Raw genomic sequence first — 20300 nt, 5'->3', positions numbered from 1 at the left:
CTAATATATATGATTCTAAAATGTCAAATTTGATTGTGTTATGGCACTGTGTAATAATTTTAAGCTTTAATGGTAAAATGTCTCCATAATTGTTGAGCATTTTTTTCCCCTTTAAAAACATTTTCAGTGTTTATTAAGAGGATGTGTATCCTATATTTTCACCAATAGGTGGTGCTCAAGGTAGCTAACAAAATAAATTTAAACAATACAGTACAGTACAACTAAAAGCATACATTAAAACACATTAAGATATACCATGATTTGAAAAATGCTAACTTTATCAGCCAATCCTTGACTACATGTGAAAGAATTGCACAGTTAGCTTTACCACCTCTCAGAGTAAAGAATAATCATCAGGTTGGCTCTCTCGCGTTCCACCAGCCATGTCTTGATGGAAAAACTGAAAGAAGGTATTTTCCTGAAAAATTTAACACCTGGGCAGATTGCCTATGGAGATTCTCAATCATCCAGGTCATGGTTGTCCCAAAGGCGCTTTTCGAAAGGTAACTGGACATTCTTAATTTTTCTTTGAAGACATTTTGTTTCTCGCCCAAGAAGCTGCTTTCTTCAGCTCCATAGTTGAAGCTTCTTGGATGAGAAGCAAAACTGAAGAAGCTTCTTGGACGAGAAGTGAAAGGTCTTCAAAGAAAAATTAAGAATGTCCAGTTACCTTTCGAAAAGCGCCTTTGGGACCTGGACAGATTCCTTGGGATAGGGTTTTCAAGTTGTAAAGAATGTCTTGTCATAACCAGCACATGGAATCATGCCTAAAACTTATCAGTAGTTGTTAAGATAGTTTTAACAGGGAACTCATGTTATTCCTTTAGCTAACTTTAATCAATAGTTTGGATCAATGGAACTTCCAAACCATTTTAGGGATTGCCCTTGGTAGAGAATATTCTCCAACTAGGTTGTGTTTAAAAGATGTATCACCTAGCCAAATAACATCATAAAGGACAGATATATTAATATTATGGGAATGGATGTATGGAATGGAATCCTAGGGCTGAGCCAAGGAATCTTCAGGCTATATATAACTCCAGCACAGATGATATCTCTAATCCTATGGCCTATTTTGTTTCAACTGTCCAAAAGTAAATTTGTCTTTTCTGGATTAAGCTCCACTACATTAACAGTACTGGACACTGAGTTAGGATTTCAATATCTTCCTTGCAAGATGGAGATGGAGTGCTAAAGTTATAGAAACCACTATACTATAGGCAATCCTTGCTTAGCGACTATTCAAACTTATGATGGACATTCTCAGAGCTACTTATAACCTAATTTGCTTAATGAGAGTGTCACCAAGAGCCTTGGTGGTACAGCGGACTAAGTGCTGTTAAGTGCTAGCACTTAGCTGCCAGCTGCCTACAATTAGTGCGAGTTCAAATCTCACCAGGCTCAAGGTTGACTCAGCCTTCCATCCTTCTGAGATAGGTAAATTGAGGACCCGGATTGTGGGGGCAATAAGCCAGCTTTGTATAGAACAACACCGCTTAGGGCCCCCCGAAAGCCCTAATAAGCAGGTATATACATAAAGGTATGCAAACTATTGCTATAATGCATTGTAAGCCACCCTGAGTCTACGGAGAAGGGCGGCATATAAATTGGACTAATAAATAAATAAATAAATTTGCTTAACAGCTATCAGAAAAAAAGTTGTAAAATCACACACAGTCTCGTGGTGACCTATTTAATGACCACCACAACTTAATCATCATAATTCTGGGCTCAGTAACAATCATAAATTGAGGACTTCCAGTAATGGCATTGAATATCTAAAATACAGAGTATTTTCTAGCAGAATTAAAAATTCAAGGAGGATAAAATGAAAACTGTTACCGAGCCTTGGCACCATCTCTTGAAACCTGCTCCAAGAAGGAGCAGTCCCATCATAAAACAGAGCTATGAAGACTAATCCAATTATGATATCATGGCCATTTTAAATTAAAAAAAAGTCTGAGAAATCCAGCAAAATCGAAAGCAACGTACACTCCTTACTAGTTTGCAAATTAGATCATTCACCATGGTAACCGAAGCAATCTCTTTATCATAAGCACACCCTAAATTATGCTATGTGTAATCGACCATATGTTCATATAGGAACATTTGAGACTGCCTAGAAATTATCCAGTATGAATTTCAGGGATTTCAATTCCTAGAATATATAGGAGGTGAGATTCATGAGGGACATCTGTAGAAATTCAGATGGCCAAGAATACATCCCCCCCCTCACTCTCTCTCTCGTGTGTGTGTCTGTGTGTGTGTGTTTAGAAGTATTAGAAGTACTTGGTATAGAGTTGGCTAAGAATTGTTGTTGCTTTGGTAATCCTTGATTTATGACCACAATTGTTCCCCAAATTTCTGTTGCTAAGTGAAACATCAGTTAAGTGAATTTTGCCTCATTTTACGACCTTTCTTGCTACAGTCATTAAGTTAATCACTACAGTTGTTAAGTTATCAACACAGTTGTAATCTGACTTTGCTTGTAAAAAGGTCACAGAAGAGGATCACCTGGCCCTGGGATACTGCAACCATCATAAATATGAGTCAGTTGCCAGGCATCTAAATTTTGATCACGTGACCGTGGGGATGCTACAATGGTCATGAGTGTAAAAAGTGTCATAAGTCACATTTCTCAGTGCTATTCAGAGATGGTATTTAGCCAGTTCGGACCTTTTTGGGCGAACCGGTAGTGACGACCTGCAGGTGGGGGGGGGCGCAATCCTGTTCTATATTGCTGTGTTTCTGATGCCACATGCATGTGTAGATGGCACATGCGAGCGAATTGCCATGTTGTTTGATGCCACATCAGTGGTGGGTTGCCCCTGGTTCGCACCGGTTCTATAGAACCGGTAGTAAAACCGTCGGGAGGCTCCGCCCACCAACCCCGACGTCATCAAAACACTTCTGCGCATGCGCAGGAGAGTGCATGCACACGCGAGTGAAGCGAGTGTGTGTATGCGGCCCCGCTGCGAACCAGTAGTAAAGGTAAGTAAAACCCATCCCTGTGCCACACGCATGTGCCGATGGTGCGTGCACATTCACATTTCTGGTGCTGGGCAAACCGTTTGCTACAGTATGTGAAGCCCACTTCTGGTACCGTTGTAACTTTGAATGGTCACTAAAGGAACTGTTGTAAGTGTAGGACTACCTGTATCTTTTTGTCTCCTTAAGTGTACCATTAGCTAAAATTTAAATTGCATCTTTCCTAACATTCTGATATAAAGTTATATTTCATCTTTCTACTTGCTAAAAACATAGATACCCTATCAAAACGCCTGCCCTTCAAAAGTTAAAAATCTTTTCCCCCAGCACTTGAGAAAAGCTTATGGGTATATCAGCACTAATATAGATGTCTGTTTCTTTCTGTATGTAACCTTAAGGAATGAAATCTTAAAAGACGGTCCTGACACAACTAAAAGCAAAATTAGGCCAAGAACATCCAATGTTTGTATAAATAGATTTGTACCTAATAAAGTTTAATCATACTAGCTAATTGTCACATCCGCATATGAAACTGCTATCACGATACGACTGCATTACAGCAAAGTCACACTTTATTATTTAAATTGGTACAGAAGGTACTCAAATTAAATAGCAAACATATGCACTTGGCCTTGTCAGTTATGAGCTATGAATATTCATTTAAATAGCGAGGCTGTTCATCATTGGGTATGTAAGTAGGGATTTCATCTTTTTCCAGATTTGTTTCTTAGTTTAATGCAGGAAAATTCAGCCATCCAACATCACGCACTCTTCATAACGCATGACGCTATGCATATATTTTACTGTTTAAATTGAATAAAAAGGTCGTGTCCAAATCAGTTTTGAATAATGAAGTTATACTTTATCAAACTTTACTCAGAAGGAAATTATAAAAGTGGATCACACTAATATAGTAGCATTTTAGCTGCACTATTCCTACAATTGTGTATTAAACATTGCGTTAGAGTAAATTTGAGGTAAGACGGGGGGGCTATAAATGTAACAAACAAACAAACAAACCTGTTCTATGGTCTATAGATTTTTTTTTAAAAAATTGATTTATATGCCGCCCTTCTCCGGAGACTCAGAGCGGCTTACAATGCGCTAAGCAATAGCCTTCATCCTTTTGTATATTTATACAAAGTCAGCTTATTGCCCCCACAAATGGGTCCTCAATTTACCTACCTTAGAAAGGATGGAAGGCTGAGTCAACCTTGAGCCTGGCGAGATTCTAACCTGCAGTAATTGCAGACAGCTGGTCTTAATAACAGGGTGCTTTAGACCACTGTACTATCAAGCTCTTGAAAAGTAGATTCACTACTTTTTTAATGTTCATATTTATTTGATGTGCATAGACAAAATATTATTAATTTGGCAGAAAAGATGGAAGTCAGACTCCATTTATGCCCGCCACATACATGCTTGTCTTTATACTGCTTATATATACTGCTTTATATTATACTGCTTATATACTGCTGATACTGCTTTACATTGATACTGTTTATCATACATTTGCTCAATATTTCATTTACTTGAATAGTTAAAAAAAAAAACCTTCTAACTCTAAAGTAGTGATTTTCAACCTCAGCAACTTTAAGATGTGTGGACTTCAACTCCCAGAATTCCCCAGCTAGCATGGGGAGTTGGAATCCACACATGAGGAATATTGATAAAATTGTGTACTAGTGCTAAAATGGCTGAACATACTTGTAGTACAGGTGTATTGGACTCAGATCTCACAATGCCAGTTAGGTAAGGTAACCAATCGTCCTCCTTTAGGGAGGACAGTCCTTCTTTTGTAAATTCTGTCCTCTCTCAAAAAGTGTCCTCCTACATGTCCTCCTTTTCAATATTTGAAGACTAATCTGTAAAACTCCGTATTTGATTGATGCCAATCCGATCCGATCCATTGCGTGTGATGTGACGTATTTGTATTTGACATGACGATTCGTCAAGGCTCGGTACAGTGTGGCGAGACGCGATTATGAGATGCATGCGCTCCGCACAGGAGAATTGTTTTGAGAGACTGCGCCGCGTGCAAGTGGCTTTGTTTACTTCTTACCGAAACACAGCACGGCACATACGCACGCATTAGACTCACTTCTTTCTCAGTGAATATTCAATCATACACAGGTGAGCACAATAATTCACGTTTTATTAATTCATTATCTATTTAATAATTTCCAAATACAATTTTATTTACAAGTTTATTCGCTTACGTTATTGTTTCAGTTTTAATAATTCATTTTATTTATTCATAATGAATGTGCCTGCATCGTTCATGTAGCTCTATGTTTTATTTACAATTTTTTTTTTGTCAATTTATTTGTGTCCTCCTTCTCATTGTAAAAAAGTTGGTCATGTTAAGTTAGTGCAATCAAGCTAGCTACACTGGCTGAGGATAACGGGAGTTGTAATTCTATGTGTTTAGAGTTTACCAGAAGTTCTTAAGCTTTTTAATATTAAATCCAACACTTAATAATTTTGTTTCTTTTGTCTGCACCTATTCCTACTCTATTGGATAATTTAATGCCTGGGGGTGGGGGAACCCTCATTTTCTCTCCCTGAGTCACACAGGAATACATGCATATACATTAGTGGTGAAATCCATATTTTTTTACTACCGGTTCTGTGGGCATGGTGTGGCTTGGTGGACGTGGCTTGGTGGGCATGGCAGGGAAAGGATACTGCAACATCTCCATTCCCATCCCACTCCAGGGGAAGGATATTGCAAAATCCCCATTCCCATCCCACTCTGTGGCCAGCCAGAGGTAGTATTTGCTGGTTCTCCGAACTGCTCAAAATTTCCGCTACCGGTTCTCCAGAGCCTCAGAACATGCTGGATTTCACCCCTGATATACATAAATAATCTGTTATAGTATGCATATGTGTATATGTATATAGTGATATTCCCATTATGTTGTCCATACCAAAAAAGAAGAAAAAATAGTTTCAAATTATAAGAGAGTGATAACTAATGCAAAGGAATATTTCATTTCAATTTTTTGGCTCCTATAACCAAAACCAAATCATACATCTACATAATGAGAACTAAACTAGAGTTTCAAAATCAAGTCTTTATTCTTTTCTAAACTACTGTGTGAAGTGTTTGTTGACATCAAAATTATGTTTTAAACAACAAAGTGATTTTAACCTACACCTGGACTACAGCTTCTATTGCTTCAAATTATAGAATTAGAAGGGGTCATTTAGGGTCAAACCCCTACTCCATGTGGAATCCAAGTTAAAGCATTTGTAACAGTTACCCAACTTACCTCATTGAAGTCATCCGATGAGTAGAAACATTCTACATCTCCTGAGCAGCTAGCTCCACTTTTGAATGGTCTTAATGTTGGGTGTTTTTTCCCCCCTAATTTTCCACTGAAGTTTGTCCTTCTATAACTTAAATCCTTATTTTGTATTCTGGAATCATAGGTCTTAACCTCCTTCTGTGTGACATCTTTTCAAAGACTGGAAAAATACTATCGATTTGACCCCCTCGGTCTTCTTAAGGCTATACATATACAGCTCTTTCTCTTTTCATATTTTTTCAGTCCCTTAATAATTTTGTTTCTTTTGTCTGCACCTATTCCTGCTTTTCTTTTACTTTTTAAAACTTCTTTTAAAAAATTTAACCTTTAAAACTTTTAAAAACATTATCCCCAGGACAGCGCAAAGGTCTCAAAGTGGAAACTAGTTAATGCAGACTCAAGTAGAGCTAGTTCTTCCCCGGAATTAGAAACTGTACAGTCTAATTCTTTTATTGATGCAGCCTAAAATTGTGCTTTGCCTCTTTGCCACTCATCACACTTCTGAGTCATATTCAATTTGCAGTCAAATACTAGTCTGAGTACTTGTGAAAAACCACTATTATTAATTCAAATTTTCGAGATCTATAGCTATGTATTAATTGTTGCCTTAGTGGGGAAAAAAACCCTCACATTTCTTCTTGTTAAATTGGATTTTGTTACTTTCAGGCCATTTCCCTAAGCTGTAAACAGCAATGTCTGCAGCAGGGATGAGGGTAAATGATAACCGGAGCATCACACAATGCAAGCTTCACCACTTTAGAATAATGTGATATGATCTGCAAGTATGAGAGCCAGTTGGGTCTAGTGATTGGGGATTAGAAGACTATGAGTTCTGGTGCCATTTTAGGCTTGAAAAACTGGTTGGGTAACCTTGGGCCAGTCACTTGTTCTCAGTCCAATTCAACCCACAGGATTGTTATTGTGGGTAAAATAAGAGCAGGAAGGAATATTAGGCATATTTGCCCCTTTGAGTTATTTATAAACAATAATAATGGTGAGATAAAAGTCCCAAAGGTGTTTTTTCAGAAGGCAATTGGACTTCCTTTGTTTTTTCCTTCTAGACATTTTGCTTCTCATCAAAAAAAAAAAACTTCTTCAATTCTTGGATGAAAAGTGAAACTTCTTCAAGGAAAAAAACAAAGCTCTTTTGAGAAAGCACCTTTGGGACAACCATGACCTGGATGATTGAGAATTTCCATAGGTAGTGAGATAAAATCAAATAAATAAATGAAAGGGTCAGACCAGTTGCGTCCCTTTCTGGACTGGGATGCCTTGCGCATGGTCACTCATGCCCTCATGACGTCCCGTCTGGACTACTGCAACACTCTCTACATGGGGCTCCCCTTGAAGAGCACTCGGAGGCTCCAACTGGTTCAGAATGCGGCCGCGCGGGTGGTTATGGGTGCGACTCGGCGCACCCACATAACACCTGTCCTGTGCGAGCTGCACTGGCTCCCGGTGGTCTTCCGGGTGCGATTCAAGGTGTTGGTTACCACCTTTAAAGCGCTCCATGGCTTAGGACTGGGGTATCTACGAGACCACCTTCTGCCATCAACAACCTCCCACCGGCCAATATGCTCCCACAGAGAGGGACTCCTCAGGGTGCCGTCGGCCAAACAATGCCGACTGGCGACACCCAGGGGGAGAGCCTTCTCTGTGGGGGCACCAGCCCTCTGGAATGAGCTGCCCCTAGAGCTCCGTCTTAGCCCCGACCTGTGTACTTTTCCCCACGCACTTAAGACCCTCCTATTCCAGCAAGCTGGACTGATCTAATATGATTTTTTATTATGGGTGTATGTATGTTTTAACTTGCGGGCCAATTTTATATATTGATTTTAATTGGTTTTAAATTTTATAAATCTATGTATTTTAATATGGCTGTACACCGCCCTGAGTCCTTCGGGAGAAGGGCGGTATAGAAATCAAATAAACTTCAAACTTATATTGCGATGACCCTATGGCCTACCCCTATAAAGACCAATTTGAACTACATTTCTGTCTTCCTGAACATTAGTTATCCCACCCAATTTTGTGACATCTACAAATTGAATAAGCATTCCCTTTACCTCTTCATTTAAGTCATTAAATATGTTGAGAACATACAGAACAAAACTTGATGGCAACCTACTGTACCTGCTACCTCATACCAGTTTAACTGGATTCTATTAAAGAACACTTTTGATATTGATTTGGAATGAATCCTTTTAATGTTCATTTGATTTTATTCTGTAAGTCAACTCCTAATCTCTCTTGGGAAAGAAAGTTTCCTTCAACAGGAAAGCACATTATAGACTAGCATTACTCTTCTAAAATTAATTATTGTTTGGGCATTTTAGCTTTCCTGATCTGCCAGTAATGTTATTGTGTTAAAAAAAGCAAAACAAAATCTGTTTATATATGTTAAAAATAAAACTTAAGTATTATCCCCAAAGGCAGCCAAATAAATCAGTTATTGAAAATATCATTTGCATATCACACCCTCAAAATATATCTAGAAGCTGGATCTTGACAGTTAAAAAAAGTCCTCAGATTAGTCAAGCTCTAAAGGGACGTTAGAAGATTGAAATATTAATTATATTACTTTAATTAGAACCCTACACTGTATACTGTTCCCATCCCAAAATATCTTATGGAAATTTCTGGAAAGCCCCCCCCCCTTCTCTCTCTCACACACAAACAGAATGAATAGCATTTTCTTTATAGAGGGGACATCTTAAAGTCACATCTTTTCATCGTGCTTCCTTACAGGACGAGCACCTTGGTGTCAGTGAGGCTGAGGCCATTGAAATCAATCTAGACATGGGGACAGAAAGCTGAAAAAAGATCAGTACGCAGTTGATGGGAGGTGAATGTAGTGACCATAATTAGCACTCTTTCCCACCATAGCATTCAAAAACAAATAGTTGCACTGTGAATTATGATAAATTTCTAATAGGATGCGTTCTCCAAGATACAGTTTGCGATAGTTCAGTTTTCTTTTGTGGGAGATTTTGTTCCCAAATGCATGGGCTCCCAGTCCAGTTGAAAAGGTACCCCTCAACTCACTCCTTCTGGTATCCTCAAGATGATCAGGAAATTAAATGCAAGGAATATTCCCAACACAGAAAGAACGATTTTGCTTTTGTTTGGTATGTTAGCATGAAGATGGATTCTCACAATGCTGCTCACGTAGTGATCCAAAGAAAATAGAAGAGAAATGTGGAAATCACACCCGACAACAGGCAGATTTGATAGTTTCAGCTAAGCAGATTATATTTATACAAAAAATATTACACATGATGTTAGATTTTAATTGAATCAGCGTATCTAGGTTGTTGGTTTTTTTTTAGAGTTTTCATTGCATATTTATGTGAAATTTCTTTCTCTTTTCTTGTCATTTACAATTCCTTTCCCCTTTAGGATCATCCACCTAGAGTCCCATAAAAGTAAAATGGTCAGTTTTATAAATCAAATGAATAAATCTATTTTGGCCTAGGCTTTTTGAAAATCCAAATCAACTTACTCCTTAAATGGTTTTGGTTTATGATACTTAAAATAGCAACCATTAAGTTGGACTTATGCAGTGCTAGAAAGATGCATTGATGTTGCCAAAGTTCATAGCTAATTGGCTCAAGGAAACATGAACTTGTCCAACTTGAAATGATCGGGGCTGCAGTCCAATGACTATTGCTGCATTTTCCTCAAAAGTTCTTCTCTGTTTCCTAATTCAAGCAAGCACTTTTGTAACTCCAGTAACTAATTTCCAGAATAGTCTGGAAAATATAGCTTGAAAATTGTGGCTTTCAACCTTTTTAATTTCCCAGATAGCATGGGACATATTAAAAATGTGGAGTGTTTTTAGTATAAAATTAAATTAAAATAATAAATTAAATTAAAATGAAATTAAATTAAAAGAGCCTTGATAGTACAGTGGTTTAGTGCACCCTGTCATTAACACAGCTGCCTGCAATTTCTGCTGGTTCGAATCTCTCCAAGGCTCAAGGTTGACTCAGCCTTCCATCCTTTCTAAGGTAGGTGAAATGAGGATCCAGTTTGTGGGGGCAATAAGCTGACTTTGTATAAAATATACAAAAGTATGAAGGCTATTGCTTAACGCATTGTAAGCCGCCCTGAGTCTCCGGAGAAGGGCGGCATATAAATTAAATTAAAAATAAATAAAAAAATAAAAATAAAATTACTTTAAAAGTACCTGGTATTTAATACCCTATTGATTTTACACTTTTTTACACAAATAATAGCCCAATTATTTAGAAATGAATGAAGTATAATTTATATTTAATTAAGAACTGGATATGAGTTAGGAATGGATTGGTGGGAGTAACATATATGACAAGAAAGTGAAATGACCTTGTGTTGGATGAGGCAAATATTGTTGAAAATCTGAGGCAGCTGCAAGAAAGTTATCTAAAACCTAATGGAAATAGAGTGAGGAATGATGATGTAACTTCCCCTATTTAACATCTCCTAGCTATGCAAATATCTAATTAAGTGTTGTACAGTTCCTTAGATATCTCTAAGTATATAATAACACTGGATTCCACTGTACACTATGAAAAACAACCTTCTCAGTCTGACTTCCTCCCATAATGGGGAAAGCAACCCTGGATTATATTTTAGTGTTGTAACTATTTCCCTCCTCCCAACAGCAATTAATATGGGCAATAATGCTACAACATATTTCAGTTTTGTATAATTCTTCATCTGAACCACTACTTTCACCTTGTGGACCTGTCAACTCCACATCCTTGCCCTCAGGCCTTTCAGGTAACTGTGGAAAACACTGACCAAAATGAGGTCAGAGGGCTTCCTTAAAAGAATAAAATATAATCTGACCAGCTGTTGAGATAACATTCTCTTTGTGTTTTAATATTGCAGAACTTCAACCAGAAATGTACTATGAATTATACATAGCCTTAATTTGTCTGCGTCTTGAGAAGTCTATAATGCTGGAAAAGTGGAAAGGAAAGTGCCAGCAGCAAAGTGGATGTCCTCAATTACACAATGATAGGTGTTCTTCTAAAAAAACTGAAATACCACACTGAAGACAGATACCCAAGATAAGGTTTAGCTATGTTGTCTCTAAGAGTTGACACTGATTATTCATATAATCAATCAGTCAGTCCATTTCAGTTGCCTTCTTTATAAGAGAGCTTATACTGTTTTTATTTAACCATGCTTGCTTCACTGACAATTTTATCAGGTTACATTTTCTCTTCCTAGATCTGTCAAATGTCACTGACTTCCCTTATGAACCTTGGCTAAATGGAGAATAAGGCATTGTATGTAAATCTCTTTCCATCTCAGTCGGGGCTGTAGAAGTCATAAATTACTGCTACTGCTGCTTGCTTATAAGCCATTATTTCCCAGTCTCAATACTCCTTCACATTATATGGAGGAAGTAATTATTGACTGTATTTGTGAGGTATTCCTTTCACGAGGTTTTTGTATTTTGTTTTGCTTTTTGAAAGCAGTAACTTTAGAAAAGAGCAAGAACGCTCTGTGTTTGTAATGGTGGGAAATAATATGCCCTCCAAATCACAATACAAGAAACCAGGAGTCTTTGGCCCCTGGGACCCAATGGACACATTCAGAATTTTTTTTTTCTGCAGATAGAAACAAGATGGCACCAATATTCAACAATGAATCTTTCCTGCAATGTCTTAAAGTCTATGTATCAGACAGCCTTAGAAGCTGTATTTATAACTAAGGTCAAAGGAGACCTTAGTCATAAGGTCTCCTCATGACTAAGATGCTAACTTGATGGCGAAGATCTCACCGGTGCATAACATGGTATTAAAGATGATATTGAAACCAGTGGTGGGTTTCAAAATTTTTTACTACGGGTTCTGTGGGTGTGGCTTGATGGGCGTGGCATGGCTTGGTGGGGGTGGCTTGGTGGGGGTGGCAGGGGAAGGTTACTGCAAAATCCCCATTTCCTCCCGATCAGCTGGGACTCAGGAGACAGACTAGATGGGGTCGGGGCCAGTCAGAATTTTTACTACCAGTTCTCTGAACTACCATATTTTTGGAGTATAAGACACACCTGAGTATAAGACGCACCTATCTTTTTTGGTGAGGAAAAGAAGAAAAAGAAATCTCCCTCTGCCTCTGCCTTTGAGTAATTTTGCCTCGTTGCAGCATACAGCAAACAGCCTGCTTTACTTTCAGTTTCGTTTTCAGCATAGCTTGATTTGCACAAGGAAAAAAAAAATCTGCTCCAGAAATTTACATCCTTGCAGCAAGCAGCAGAGCCCTGCACAAAACAGCTGAGAGCAAATCAGCTGAGACTCGGGAAGCCGATCCAATCAACTTGTGCTAATTAGGCTGTGCTGAAGCTGAAATGAGCTGTTTTTTCTTGCTGTTTGCTTGCAAGGAGGTAACTGCAGCGAGGCAGAGGCCAAAGAGTGGGGGCCAGTGGGTGGGCGGGGCTACATTCGGTGTATAAGACACACCTAAATCTTCACCCCCTTTTAGGGGGGGAAAAGGTACATCTTATACTCCAAAAAATACGGTACTTAAAATTTCCACTACCGGTTCTCCAGAACTGGTCAGAACCTGCCTCTGATTGAAACTCCAATTAAGCAGAAAGCAGCAATAGGTTATTTGCAGGAGTAAAATGCTCTTAATGCATTATAGCTGTTCTACACTCCTTATAATTGGCTGCCTACTCGTTCCAGTTCAATTTAAAATGTTTAAGATTTATAGTTCTAGACCAGTTCCTCTGAAGTTCATCTTGCATTCAGATTGATATTCTGTCATCTTTCTGAGAATAGGGAATAACTACTGTCTCAGAGAACAGAAAGAGATACCAGCTGAAGGAACATGAGTCAGTTTGGTGTAATGGTTTAATATATTGGCCTAGAAACCAGCTGGGTGACCTTGGGCCAATCACTGTCCCTTAGCCCAAGTTACCTCATAGGTTTGTTATGGGAAAAATAGGAGGAAAGAATATTATGCATGTTTACCTCCTTAAGTTATTTAAAAAAAAACAGTAAAGCTGGGATAAAAAAAGGCCTCATTAAAAATAAAACAAAACATGGTCTCTTATGTAATCATTTTGCAACTCTTTTCCCAAGGGATATCTGAGGTACCTCTCTACTGATTTGTAGAAGACACCCATATACTTAAAAAAAAAAATATCCAGTGATCTTTTCAATTACTTACTGACTTTCTTATTTTGTTGATATTATTCTCATGAAAGACTCATACAGATGAATTTAAGGTATTCTCAATCCTGCAGAGAGAGCCCCAAATGATTTCACTGGGATCTAAATTTCACAAAAGGGCATGCAAAGAAATGGTGCCCTTTTCCTACTGTTAGAAAACTGCTATTTTCAGCTATAGAGAGAGGTTTGTCCCTCACCAGAAGAAAAAGTGCCTAGACTTTTAATCAGTTAACCTTCTATTTTGTAAATCAGGAAACCAGCCTTAGAACTATCAAAAGATATTCTGCACCTTTAGTATATCGTTGGACATAATAAGCTGCCACTAAAATCTGTCTTGCACTTTCTCAAGCATTTTCTTCTTCTTCTTCAAAAGAGGCTTCTGCTTCTCTATCTCATTTCCTGAGTGCTTCAGAATTCCTTTTGAATGCTTGGGGAACTGGGGAGGGTTGGTGGTGATGGTGAGGAATTATTGTTAGAAATGGCAGAGAGCTATCACTGTTAATGTTGTTCTTTTTTTATTGTTTATCTTTCTATCATTCTGAAACCTCTTTGCCTTCCCAATCTGAAAAGGCTCTGTTAGAGAAGAAGGTTTTTTTTCCTCAAGTCTTCCCTTCCTCTTTAATTGAAGAGTGGTAAACCAGAGAGGTTGCAAACTCTCACTTAGTGAGATGGGTGGAGTATAAATTTGATCACTTAATAATAATAATAATAATAATAATAATAATAATAATAATAATAATAATAATGGTGATGCACGGATTGAAGATAAGCAGCAAGAAAAAATCACAAAGTACTGAGATTTGCAAATTGAAGTTGAGCGGCTGTGGAAAAAGAAATCGTGTGTTGTCCCGATTGTAATTGGAGCCCTTGGAGCAATACCCAAAGGGCTACCCCGCTATTTAGAAATTCTAAATTTGCCAGACTTGAACATTTTGACTACAAAAAACCACCTTACTCGGAACAGCTTACATCCTCCAACGATACCTTAACAGTTCCTAGGTCCTTGGTTAGGACTCGAGCTGCTGAGCTACTAACCAGCCTCAAAGGCTGTGAATCTCACTAAAGATTAACCAAAATAATAATAATAATAACAAAATTTATTTGCTGCCCACCATTCAATGTGACCCCGAGCAACTGATCAATAAAATAAAATAAACCTGATTATTAAGTGAAAGGCAGGGCACTGACCCATTTCCTTGGCCACTGTGATTAAAATAATTGAAGAATTCCACAGCTTCATCTATGAAAGTTTTTTCCCAAAATTCAGTTCATCAAACTGAATGATCAACCAGCTGGAAAAAATGCAGGGGAATTTTTTTAGCAGAACAGTATTAAGAAAATTACAACTTGCTGTGAATTAATTTAATTCCCTTATATGGCCATCTGAATTATTGATAGTCCTTGATTTACAACCATTTGTTTTGTGACCATTCAAAGTTACGGCACTGAAAAAAGGGACTTACAACCCACCTTACACTTACAATTGTCACAGCATCCCCTACAGTTAATTAAGAATTAAACAGTGGAACAAATTATCTTTGGAAGTTGTGAGCGCCCCATCAGTGGAGGCTTTGAAGAAGAGACTGGACAGACATTTATCAGAAATAGTATAGGTCTCCTACGAGAGCAGGGGGTTGGACTAGATCAGCGGTCCCCAAGTTTGGCAGCTTGGTGGGCCAGCTGGGGAGGGAGGGGGTAACTGGGCCAAATGAGTGGCAGTCCGATGTGCATACCCACACAGTCCTAGTGTGAGTGATGGACTGGCGTGCATGTGCACAGCTTGGCTTGTGCGAGCGATGGGCTGATATGCAGGACCGATATCCATGGCCAACCACTTGTGCAAGTTGAGCTGAGCGCGGGTGCTCCAGCCAGCCAGCTGTGCGGCCCAATTCCAAATAGGCCATGGCCTGGTAGTGTGCCACGGTCCAGGGGTTTAGGGATCCCTGGACTAGATGACTTCCAAAGTCCCTTCCAACTCTGTTACTGTCATGTGATCAAATTTTGAGCACTTGGCAACTGGCATCTATTTACAATGGTTAGGAGCATCCCATGGTCACGTGACCAGCATCTGCGGCCTTCCGACAAACAAAATCAGGAGGGGGAAGCTGAATTCTCCTAATGGCTGTACAATTCTCTTAATAATAGCAGTGATTTGCTTAATGCCCGTGGCAAAAAAGATTATAAAATCAGACATGGCTCACTTAACAACCCTATTGTTTAGTAACTGAAATTCTGGCCCCAATTACAGTAAATCGAGGACTACTTATATTAGAATTTGTCTCTGCAAGAGACTACATACTTCGTGGCTGACTATGACTGACCACAATCTGTCTAGAAATCGATTTCTGTCTCTCGCTCTCTCTTTCTGACAAACATTCTTAAGCCATTTCTGAACCCTCATTCTTTCTGAAAGACACACATAAAGCAGCAATGAGAACTTAACATATCTCCAAAGTCAGCTAGAATCAACCGAGTGAAATGTATAGAAGAAAGAAAAAACAACAACACCGAAGGTGGTTACAATGGTAGCCAGAAGCTGAGGTGATAAACTGGTTTGCCTTTTCCTGTCCACATGTACAAAAAAGTAGACAGCATTTGAGGCACAAGTTGGCAAACTAGATGTGGTTCTTGGATGAATGACAGGACGTTGCTCAACAAACTTCATAGCCGCGAGCTAACTCTACCCTGCAAGTCCAATATTTGTAAACCACATTAGTAGCTAATGTAATACATACATGTCCAAGCAAGATGAAATAAACCCTGGGAATTGCACAGAGACCAATCCATTTTTAAAATTACTTCAGTCTGTGGGCCCGTTTTCCCTGAAAAGCCGTTGTTCCTGTATACTCTCTTTTGGCTCAAGGTCAGTCTGGGTTACCCAGAGCAGTGAGACTAGTCTTCACAGTTCCCAGGCAACATTTTCATTATTCCTGCAGGCTTGAAGTTATGGGAAATTAGTCTAATTCAGGTAGTCCTCAATTTATGACCATAAGTGAGACCAATTTTTCCATTGCTAAGCAAGGTGTAAATTAAGTTATCTCTAAATTTACAACTGTTTTTTTTTGCCATAGTTGTGAAGCAAATCATGCTGTCACTAAACGAATCCGGCTTCTCCTGTTGACTTGCTTGTTGGAAGCCAGTTGGGAATGTTATAAACTGAGATCACATGACCCTGGGACACTGCAACTGTTGTAAATGCATCCTGGTTTCCATGTGTCTGAATTTTGAACATGGGGCTGCTGCAACAGTCATAAGTGTGAGGACTGGTTGTGACTCGTGAGTCACTTTTTTCAGCACTGTTGCAACTTTGAATGATTTCTAAATGAATGGTTGTAAGCCAAGGACTACATGTATAAGTAGAAGACTCCAGATTTCAAAGACTCCCATTGGTGAAAACAGAATTTAAGAAATAATTTCCATCCATTTTGGAACTGTAATGCTTGATAAGGATTACCCACTGAGAAGCACTGGAAAGGTTTGCTGTAGTCCCAAAATACACAGGGCCAAGTTAAACATTAAATTAAAACAATACCATTAGTATAACTCCATACATTCAACATTTCTTTAAAAAAAACCTTGTTAAAAATGACATCTTTGGCAGGAGCCTGGTGATTCTGTTCAAGCTTATTGGGACTCTGTGGCCTCAGATTATGCTCTCTGCTCAAATATTACCCCTTTCCTGTAAGGAGCTATGAAACAGACAGATCTGTGGGAAAAAAATGGGGCTGAAAGGGAAGAGAAGGCAAATTGGAAGGAGTCTGCCTGTGATTGAAGATGGTTGAAAAACCACATCTGACCAAAGAAGAAAAGCTGAGAGAGATGCAACAGTGCTCAGGCTCTTAAAGAACAGTAAAATATTTGACATCTCGTCTGGAGATAATATATTAGGGCACCTTTTAGCAGTGATGGGATTCAAGTAATTTAACAACCAGTTCTCTGCCCTGATGATTTTTTTCAACAACCAGTTCACCAAACTGCTCAGAAAGTTAACAACTGGTTCTCCCAAAGTGGTGCAAACTGGCTGAATCCCACCACTGCCTTCTAGTGACATTGTATTTGATTTTAATGTTCACTAGACAACCTGGGGTCCATCTCATTTCAGAGATGTTTCCTTATCTAAACAGAGAAGCAGAATGACCAAGGCTGGGCAAAAAAAAAATCAATGAGAGTGGGAGTATTTTCCTCCCTCCCTCCCTCCCTCCCTCCCTCCTTCCTTCCTTCCTTCCTTCCTTCCTTCCTTCCTTCCTTCCTTCCCAGAAGGGATCCTCTCTCTCCCTCTCCCTCTCCCTCCCTCTCCCTCTCTCTTTTTGTCTTTCCTGAGAATGAGGCAATTCAGAAACCACTTTTGAAAAATCCTTGCCAAGAATATTGCTGGGATTTCTCCAGGCAGTCACCAGGAGTCAACACTGATTGGAAAGCACATACACACGGGGAGAGAGAGATAATATGTATATACAAAACATATCATATAAGCACCAGAAAACAACTCAGTTTTCCCATAACATCTGCACTAACTGAAAAAAAAAAAGGTATTTCCTTTATATCTGGCAGACTGTAACTTCCATTATGCCAAGCCAATAGACCTCTGCTGGTCATAAGCCAAGGCATTGGAGAAATTAGGTGGAGAATGAGTAATAATCATGTAATTATTTGAAGAGAACTTAAGAGATAACAGTTTTGGCCTGTTTTGTTAAGTACCAATTTTAGCTCTTAAAAACTCAAGTTGAGCACAACTCCAAACAAGCCTCCGGTGTTAGATATTAACTGCAAATGGTACTTACTAGAATGTTTAATCAAGTACCTAATTACAATTGACTTATTTCATCATTCTCACATAATTTCATTTTTTGAAAAGAAAATACAATAAACACAGGAAAGATCAAGGGAGCCCTGGGGGAGGGGGGGGCTCATCATCATCATAAGATTCTATGGAGAAATCTTTTTTTTTTTTTTACAGCAAACTATTTACTGAGAAGTAAGCTCCTTGCTTATTCCTAGTAAATACATTGCAGTCTTAATTACCTTTTACCCAATTATGTTTTCTAGAAAGGAAACATTCAGCATAAGGAAGTAATTTCTCCAAAGAACAGTGTGCTCCCTTAAAATCTGTTGTTAAACTATAATATTATTCTGTGTAGCACATACTTATTTAGCTGTTTCATTGTTGTCAATAGGAACAGTTCCATACTGTAATAGTAGCAAAGGCCATTTGCCTTTTCTTCTTTAGAAGTATTCCGACTTTAACACATAAAGGTCAAATAAATGCTTATTTTGTGTTTGTTTTGTTTGTGTTACCAGGCTTGATCAACATATTTCGGGGCTTACACAAAGAGCCATCAACTATGGAATGGAACTGTAGATCAAACTCTGCTGTTGCCCCCAGTTCCTGGGTGGTATTGTATTTGACTATTTGATTTACTGTTATTGGCACTTTGGATGACATGCAGACTAGTCTCTTATAGTTCTGTGCCATGAATCTTTGCAGACAAGAGAGACCGTGTGCTTGTAGAAAAACTCTAGCCTAAGTGAACAGATATCCAACATCTGAAAGAACAAAGCTGTAATCCTAAATACATACTCAGCAAATAGCTTCCCTATCATGAAGGGTCTGTTTCTACTCACAAGCAGCTCTGGATATAATATTTGTGCAAACATTGCACTGTGTAGTCCCAAAGAGAGGAAAATGTCATTTATGTGGGGCTAAAATTCAGCTCCTTCCTGCTGTTTCAGATTGGATTAATTATTGGGGTGATCAACATACTGCATTTCTACATTCAAACCAGTCTTATCCAACTTCCAGAAATGCCAGTCTGCACAACCAATTCTGTGAATGGCAACCCCCACATTCAGGTTTAGGTAAAACTGAACTTTAACCTAATAGTTCAAAGTGCCCAGAGATAGTCTGGGTTCATATAAGGAAGATGGATTAATATAATTGATTTTATAGTTCCAAAATTATAGTGTATAATTTTGATTTATTTTGTAAACTGGAATTAGATCATGGTGTAACATGCTGGTGAGTGAGAATTCAGTCATAGGTTGATTTCTCAAAAAAGTCAATGAGCTTTAGTTTTATAACTAATGAGTCCAAATTATTCAATTAGCTTTTAAGCCTGGTCCATGTACTACTGAAAATATATGTGAGTAATTCTCCTGTGGTTAGGCTTCATCACTCTATATGGAAGAATACTATAACATAAGTATGAAGTAATATGTTTTAATTACTTGTCCTTGTTGTCTACAGACTGTAGGCCTTAGACACAATGAATTCCTGGTAAAAGAAGATAACTTGTCTTTTGTAGAATGTGGCTAGTGGCCTTGACTTTGAAGCTGTCTAAATAGACTGTAAAGTGTAGAAACATTTGAATCTGTCTTCGCTATGTTATCTTTTATTATTATTAATTAACTTTTTACTGCCAGCATTTTGTGCAATTATTGTAAGAGGTTACAAGGTTCAAATTACAAATGCAGACATATTGTCTAAAACTGAAATAAATAATACAATTCAGAATAATGCTATACATGCAGAAAATAAAATATTAAGGAATCTAGATCTTATAATTAATTAACAGGATTATAAAACTTGTTTGTGAATAAAAAAAACTAAAATGCTTTACTTACTAAATATTACACTGGTAAGCAAGCATATGCGCACATACTATAGGCATGTATCAACCCTGTTATGGTTGATTCTATGACAAGACTAAAAACACGAAACATGAAAGCCGTTTTTTAAAAAACCAAGTTGTATATTAGTGGAGTCCTAAAAGTTAAAGGAGAAGCAAAGGCAGCTGGAAGAAATGGTTCAACTCTCCTAGAGACGTTAGAGTACCTG

At 38.3% G+C, this 20300-nt stretch overlaps 1 long non-coding RNA gene across 1 annotated transcript in view; it reads left to right on the top strand.

The window, feature by feature from the left end:
• The window catches only part of LOC148115560 (uncharacterized), a 29053-nt gene extending 9175 nt beyond the window's left edge, over positions 1-19878 (top strand). Inside the window, exon 3 of the long non-coding RNA XR_015732692.1 lies at positions 18764-19878. This is a non-coding gene — a long non-coding RNA (uncharacterized LOC148115560). The remainder of the gene's footprint in view (positions 1-18763) is intronic.
• The last annotated feature ends 422 nt before the right edge of the window (positions 19879-20300 follow it).

Source organism: Pantherophis guttatus, chromosome 2 (genome assembly GCF_059756535.1).
Source record: "Pantherophis guttatus breed Tessera chromosome 2, ASM5975653v1, whole genome shotgun sequence".
NCBI classification, from domain to species: Eukaryota; Metazoa; Chordata; class Lepidosauria; order Squamata; family Colubridae; genus Pantherophis; species Pantherophis guttatus.
This window is presented reverse-complemented; position numbering and strand designations above follow the sequence as displayed.